The 7,717-nt window shown below is 34.3% G+C and overlaps 1 non-coding gene across 1 annotated transcript; it reads right to left on the bottom strand.

Moving 5' to 3' along the window:
* Positions 1-3,931: 3,931 nt before the first annotated feature.
* LOC141415979 (small nucleolar RNA SNORA44) lies at positions 3,932-4,057 on the bottom strand. The gene has a single exon (XR_012440919.1). It is a non-coding gene; the product is annotated as a small nucleolar RNA SNORA44 (small nucleolar RNA).
* Between the last annotated feature and the right edge of the window lie 3,660 nt (positions 4,058-7,717).

Raw genomic sequence — 7,717 nt, 5'->3', positions numbered from 1 at the left:
GGTTTTGAGTAAATACCATTTACTATCCTCCTCAATACATTCTTATAAAGACTAGTCCTATTTACAGCTGTAATATAAGCTGAGTCATAGAGAAACTTAGACTCAAGCTCATAAGGAAGGAATGGCAAGGTCAGATTTGACCTCAGACTCATGACTACAGCAGAAAGAGAAGGATGGGGAGCTGATGTTGTAACATGTTTGAGAGTCAGAGATTCACTGACTGCCTGGGCCTGTGGCTTATCATCTGGACACTCTTAGAAAAAAATTACAGCCACCATTTGCCGTAGATTTACTATGTATTAATATCAATGATGCCTTCTTCCAAGAGTTGTTGTCATGATTATGTGCACTATACAGTTAGTAACTCTTGCCATTAACATTATTGTTGCTATTATTAGCATTAGTGTAAGAAATTTCTAGAAAGAAAGATCTTAAGAATTAGAATGTATGCCAAGTTGAAGATCTCCGCAGAGGAAAACAAATGAAGGGCAATCTCTGTATCCTACTCTGTTTTAAAACTTGGCTATGATCACTGAATAGTATCTGTCCTCAGATATTAAATCAATTTAAAAGAGAGAACAATATTGATATATATATATACATTAAAAATGGGAAAAAAGTTGAAACATAAATTCTTTTTAAACATTATGCTTGAAAATTGTCAAAAATTAACTGGTTTTGTAAGCACATTTGATGGAAGCTGTATTCTAAGTACTTAGCTATTATGATGTAAATATATTAAAAAACAATTTATAGTCATTAAAATATAACAATTTATATCCAAATCAGCAAGCTTTTCTGTAAAATATTCTGATAGAAAATATACTGAGAAAATGTCCTCTAACGGCTATGATAATGAGTATACATGTTCATGGGCTCAGTGCTTTTAACATTTTGCATTAGGCTAAATAATCTTATGTTATAATATAAAAATGATATTACATTTCAAAGGGGACTTGTTATTCTTCAGTGAAACTCTGAAACCACAATTTTGAATAATGACTACAGTAGGACATTTGAAGGCCACACATTTTTCAGCTTCTAGTGAAGTCAGGTTTTGACAGAACTGATTAGATTGAAAATAATAGTGACATCTGGTAGCCTCATTCAGTACCACAATGCCTAAAAATTTGTATTTTAGTGTATTAAGTAGCACATATATTTTGAGGTGCACTTTGAGTAAATGTAACAGAAAGAGATTAAAAAAATCAGCTGAAGAATAATCAAGTAAACACATTTGCTTGTGTAATTATAATGCATTTGAATTGGCAGTAAAGAATGAAAGGCAAAAGTAAAGAGCAACTAGTCAATGAGCTTGATGTGATTATCCTAAGAATTCTGCGCATAGGAGACATCACACCAAAGACAGGATCTTTGATTATTATGGTTTCGTGTTTTGAGACTGGAAGGGAATGGTAGTCTACCTGGTCATACCTTTTCTGTCTAAATGATGAGAATTCCTAAGGGGATTTGTGTACCCCTATAGGTACCCCTGTAGAGCCAGCATTCAGGAGGCAGAAGCAGAATGATTCAGACTACGCTGGGCTATATAGCAATAGCCTGTCTCTAAAAAGTAAATAAACTCCCAATGAGAAAATAATTCTCTCTCTTCTGGGAGAAGTTAGTTCACAGAAATAACAGAAAACATCTTCAAGGTACCCTTAGTCTCAGTTTGGCATTATAGGGGCCAGAAAAGAATGAAAGCTTAGTAAAACACAAAATGACCAAAGGTATAGAACTAAGGATGTGTTAACTACAAAACTGAATATAGCTACCTATTAAGAATTGTTTAGGAGGGTAAATATGACTGATGTACTTTATATACTTGTATAAGAAGAGAACAATGAAACCTGTTGAAATGGTTTTAAGTAGGGGGAGAGGAGGATGAGGGAGAATGATAGTGGAGTTGAATTCAACCAAGATACATTATAACCATATATGGAAATATCACAATGATCCTCCCTGTACAACTCATATATGCTAACAAAATGCTATATATATATTTAAAAGAATAATTTATTGAGCAAGTACTATTGGCTAGTAACTATTTAAGGAAAACACTAATAAGGTGGTAAACTCATGAGATGTGGTCCTGGCCTCCTAGATAGTTTCATGGAAAGAGATATTGGTGGAGTAACTACTTGAATAAAGTTAAATAAAAAGTGCCATTGAAGAAAAGATCATCCTAGGAGAGTGTGTAAGAGTTTCACTAAGTGAAAAGCTACAACCTAAGAACGGACAATAATTAAATGAATGATGCAGGCAAGATTCCAGAGAGCAGGACCCTTTGGTGCATTTGAAGGAGAAATGGCTGGGGTGACTGGATTATAGTTTTAGGGACACATCAGTGGAAGATAAAGCTGGAAACCAGTAAGTTCTCTCAGGGGGTGCCATAATGTGACAGGAAGGAATTTCACAATTGAACTTGCAGGTACACAGAAATACAATCTAATGTCAGTCCCTGTATTTAACAGAGTCCATATTTCCTTTGGGAAGATAAAGGTTAAACTATACACTTTCAGAACTTCAGGATAATAAATGTAAACAGAGATCATAGGATGAAATCAAACATCTTTACATCTACTACCCTGGCCCCTAAAGAGACCCATGGGACTGCTTCTTTCACCACCTCGAAGGTTCTCTGATCAACCTTGAAAGAAATTGAGTTCTGTACTCATTTTAAGTGGAATCACTCTTCAAATGTACAATTAAAATGTCAAACCTAGTAATAGTAAAAGAGTTTAAACTTTCTTAAAGTTAACAAGTCTCACCAGCTTGCATCACTTTTATTACTTGAAGAAAATTGTATTAGGGATAAAGGAAGTTGTGTATATTATTCTTGGTCTCTGGCATTTTTACTCCTCTTTCTCTAGCTTCCTCGTTTTCCTCATCTTTGTCTATTCCTTTATGATTCAAAAATGCAGATGAGTAACTGTCAATCTTAGAACTCAGAGTGCAAGAGGACAAAGGCATATGTGTGGTTCCGAAGGTACAAAAAAGAACATTGTATGTTAGAATCAGGAAACAATCTAAGGAGCTAGTGCATAAAGATCTAGGGGGTCAAGAGGAAGGCATAATTTATGTCATACAGGGTTTATAAGACTATGCTAAGGATTCTAAGTTTTAGATTAAGGGTAATGAGAAAGTATCAATGGATTGCAGGCAGAAGGTGATAAATCATATTTGCATTTGAAATGATTCTTCTAGTGGTTGAGTTACCTCCTCTGGTTGTATGGTAGCTATTTCAGATATGACTCTAGGCAGACACGAACCTAGTAGGACAAAAAAAAAAATATTCACCCTCCCCCTGACAAGGCAGACAAGCTAAAACTGTTTACACAGGACTTGTCTGAATCTGTAAAAAAAGTCTTGTGTGGGTTTGTACTAACAACTGAGGAAGGGCATTCACCTACAGTCTTCAGCTATTTGACAGAACAGAGCTCCCTGTTAGATACAACCAGTTGACTGATAAGAATTTCTGAGATATCAACACTGAAATAAGCTAAGGCTTAAACACATTAGACATAAATTCATTAAATGATAAAGTACCAAAGTTGTTTTCAGCAAGTGCTTCCAGAATTCACTGAATGATGGCTTGAAACTGGTTTTAAGAATGGGGGTGCTCTAAATCCAGCTTCTTTGGTTGATAACCTTTATACACCACAAGATCAACTCCTTTCTAAGAACAAGGTAGCTCCCCTTAAAAAGTAACATAGGACCTGTAGGTAAGATATCTTCATCTGCATAAAATAACTCCCCAACACTTCTTTCTTGTCATTCAGTTAACAAGTTCTCCTCTCTCCCTACAAATCCTCCTACCATCAACTAATCTGGGAGGCAGATTAGAGTCTTAATTCCTGTCTTCTTGATGGTGACTCCTCAATAACAGCTTTTTTAAAACAAAACAACTTTATTCCTTCTGTTCCTAGTAAATTATAGAAAAGACCAGTGGCAGCTATAGGTATAATTGTGGTCTGAACTGTCAAAGTGTCTCCAGGTTGTTCTTGCTTGCAGTTGGAAATCCCATAATAACAGCTTTCATCCTGCAAAATCAATGGTGTCATAGGATTGGCTTCTATACACTTCTAGCAGCCAACCTTTGGTACTGCAAGACTTCCCTGGGCCACGCAAAACAGTGATTTGGAGAGAAGTGGGCTTGTAATGTTACAATGCAACTGGCTATAACTTGGACAATCTAATGGTCAAGAATTTCTGCAGTTTTTATTTTGTAGAATACCTGACATTTAAAGTAACAACATACAAGGAAGAAAACTTCTAAGTAAGTTTTATTTGGTACCTTTCTAAAAGTACTTTTACAGATTCAGTATTTAAAAGGTGAACTTAAAATAGTATCTAGAACAATCATCTAATTAACAATAATAGTGGGAAAAGTTCTTAAAAATAATATATGTAAAAAAGGAGGACTTTAAACTTCCTGTAAGTGCAGAAAAGAAATAATGCATGATCTCACTTGTATGTGGGGATCTAAAAATGTTGAACTCACAGAAATAGAGTAGAGGATCATTACCAGGGATCTGGAAGCTGGGGTGGGGTTAGGAAGATGTTGGTTCAAAAATACAAAATTTTACTTAGCTAGAGGTATAATACGTTCAAGCGATCTATTGTACATGTGCCTATAGTTAGTAATGATGAATTATATTCATGAAAATTGCTGAGTGTGTTTTGTAGGATCCCACCATAAAATGATAAATGGATGAGGTAATGCATGGCTCAATTTAACTATTCAACAATGAGTACACATTTCAAATATGTTGTTCATGACAAGAAGCATGTACAGATTATTTTAAACATATTATTTCTTTGAAGAACCAGTTTTTAAATCTGGTTGATTCCCAAAATTAGTCAAGGGACTTTGAGGTAAATTTGGACTGATTCAAATTCAGTAGACCTGAAGCAGAAACCAGGTATCTAGTTGGATGGGTGTAATCACAGCAGGAGTAACTGGACAAACAAGTAGACCAGGAGTTGTAGTTTCTGATGAAAGAAAACTGAAGTATGATATCTCTACTTTTATATTGTTTTGAATTTTCCATAAAAGGCAGCTCTTTGAAAAGCAATTGAATGAAATAGCTCAATCTTGTGAGTTTAGGTTTAAAAACTACTGAATTACATTACAGGGTAGGATTTAATTAATTTACATTGGATCCTGAAAGAATATTAGAGAAACTGCTTTTTTAGTATATGCACAGGAATGGCATTCAGTACAAAAATCCTTGCAGTAGTTTGGTGGTAGCTGTGCAAATAGCACCACCATGCTGCTATGATGAGACAGAAAAGAGAAGTCATCATTGATTCACATAACAGAATAGACTGATGTTTGTAAAATGTGATTTTATCATCTATTTCCTTTGTTCACTTCAATTTTAAATAATTAAAATATTTACTACTTTTCAGGCCTAATGGGGATGGGCCACAAGTTTATAATTTCTTATTGATAGTAATAAAATATAGAATTTTGTAAATAAAACTTTGAAAACTTGCTGGTAACACACTGGAACTTCAACTTTAGCAATAAAATTCATCAATTACCAAGTGAATGGAAAATTTTTTTAAAAACCTATTAAATTCCTCATTTTAAAAGTTTTTGATTCATCAGATTAAGCTGCATTTCTCACACTAATACAAGTCACATTAGCAGCATTTGACTATGAGCAAAAATCATACCATATACTGTTGACTCAATTATATAGAATTTGCCAGAAATATTACTAAAATCTAACCTGACTAACAGAAAATGATCAAGTATATGTTGATATTTTCAGGAGTTCCTCAATTATCTTGTACCACATAAAACTTAAATAGTTAACATTCAGTGTTTTACATCCACATATCCTTCTATCTCTCTTACAAAACAATGAGAACTGCTCCTATTTTTACTCCTCCGACGAATCAAATCAAAAACTTAGAAGAGATTTAAGGGAATCCCCTTATCTTTTCCTTTTTGTTTCACAAATTGTCCTGACCATTATAGCTAAGCTGTGGTGAAAATGACTGCTATTCTTACTCTACTCTTTTTGGTTAACATCACTGAATTTATTCACTCACCTTATTTAATAGAAATTTGAATGTCTATTTGTACAATGTTTAGGTAGATTAGCTTCCTATTGTATTATCATAAGCTGAAATTGTTTTAAGTGGGGGAGGTGAGTGGGAATGATGGTGGAGTTGAATACAACCAAGATACATGGTAAGAATATATAGAAATATCACAATGATACTCTCCTGTACAACTAATATATGTGAATAAAATTTTTATCATATTTTAAGAAAGAATTGTTTATTGCATAAGTTCTGTTGGTTAGTTATTATTCAAAGATCCCACTAATAAGTTGATAAACTCATAATATATAAAACTTTCAACAGCAGCATTTTAAGTCCTAGACTGACATTTCACAGACTTAGAAGATTTTAGAAAAGTTTTTTCACTAGGTGTCTCACTTAATTGAGCTTCCAGATGGTCTCTGAATGTAGACCTAACTGTTCCATTAATTTCAGAACAAACTTCCTGGTCTTTGTGCTTCTCCCTAGGACCTCTGACATCTTTCTGACACCTCCTCAGAACACTTCCATCCATACTTGTGAGACATATACTCTAGACTGTGAGACCTTTGAGAATTAGTACTATAGTTTACATCTTTAATTTCTTAGCATATTGTTTGACATAGAAAATATTTATTGGATGAGTAAATTAATATATCTTGCAAAAAATGAGGGTTTGCTGAGTTCTCTAGGATAACTAGATAACTCAATAAAGGTTTGAGTTATCAAATAGAATAACTCAAAAGATTTCATGAGTCTTATTTTTGACATATAGTTTTTCTTAGGAGAGAGGTAGACTTGAAAAGAACCTCAAAACACAGCAATTAAGAAGGAATCAGTGAATGTTTTGAACATGTGACTGTCAAAGCACAGGCAAGACTATACCAGAATTACCTGATGTTTTCTACCTTCAAGATCTACTGAACACTGTTTGATTAACACATACTCACACCTGTTGATAGTGTACATTATAATTTCTGCAAGGAGAGAGCACCCCACGTAGACTGTAACATGGATTGGTAAAATGGACTTTATCTTACAATATGCATTAACTTGCTTCCATTTTTTAAGCTCCCTAAGAAAATTTTAAGAAAAATCCTCCAGTTTTCCCACTTTTAACTAACTCTTCTTATACTTTCATATATAATTGACCTGCAGTTTCTCATTCTGTATGCTATCTAGAGTAACCTATGACAGCTTTTCTAAATTCAATTGCTTTGCCCTACACTTTAATTTCAACACATGGCTGTTGTGCATTCAGAATTGAGATCCTTGTAGTAGAGTCACTTAGAGCAGGAAGGTAGGACTAGCAGCATTGTATCTCAGGGGACTTGTTAGACATGCAGAATCTGACCTTGCTGAAGACCTGAAACAAAATATTTTAATGAATTCTCTGTATGACTCACACAGGCACTGAAGTTTGAGATGCACTACACTACATTGTATCAACCTACTAAAATATATAGCAAGGGCAAGATGTCAGTTGACTTATTCCAGGAAGCTTCTTGAAAGAAAGAAGAGTCCAGGGACACATGGATTCAGTGAAACCATCTGTGTTAAATCACTTACTAGTTGTGCTACCTTGATCACATTTCTTATACCTAAGCATCCACTGACTGCATCAAAATGGGGATAATGATAATAACAAATTCACAAG

This window comes from Castor canadensis, chromosome 13 (genome assembly GCF_047511655.1).
Source record: "Castor canadensis chromosome 13, mCasCan1.hap1v2, whole genome shotgun sequence".
NCBI classification, from domain to species: Eukaryota; Metazoa; Chordata; class Mammalia; order Rodentia; family Castoridae; genus Castor; species Castor canadensis.
This window is presented reverse-complemented; position numbering and strand designations above follow the sequence as displayed.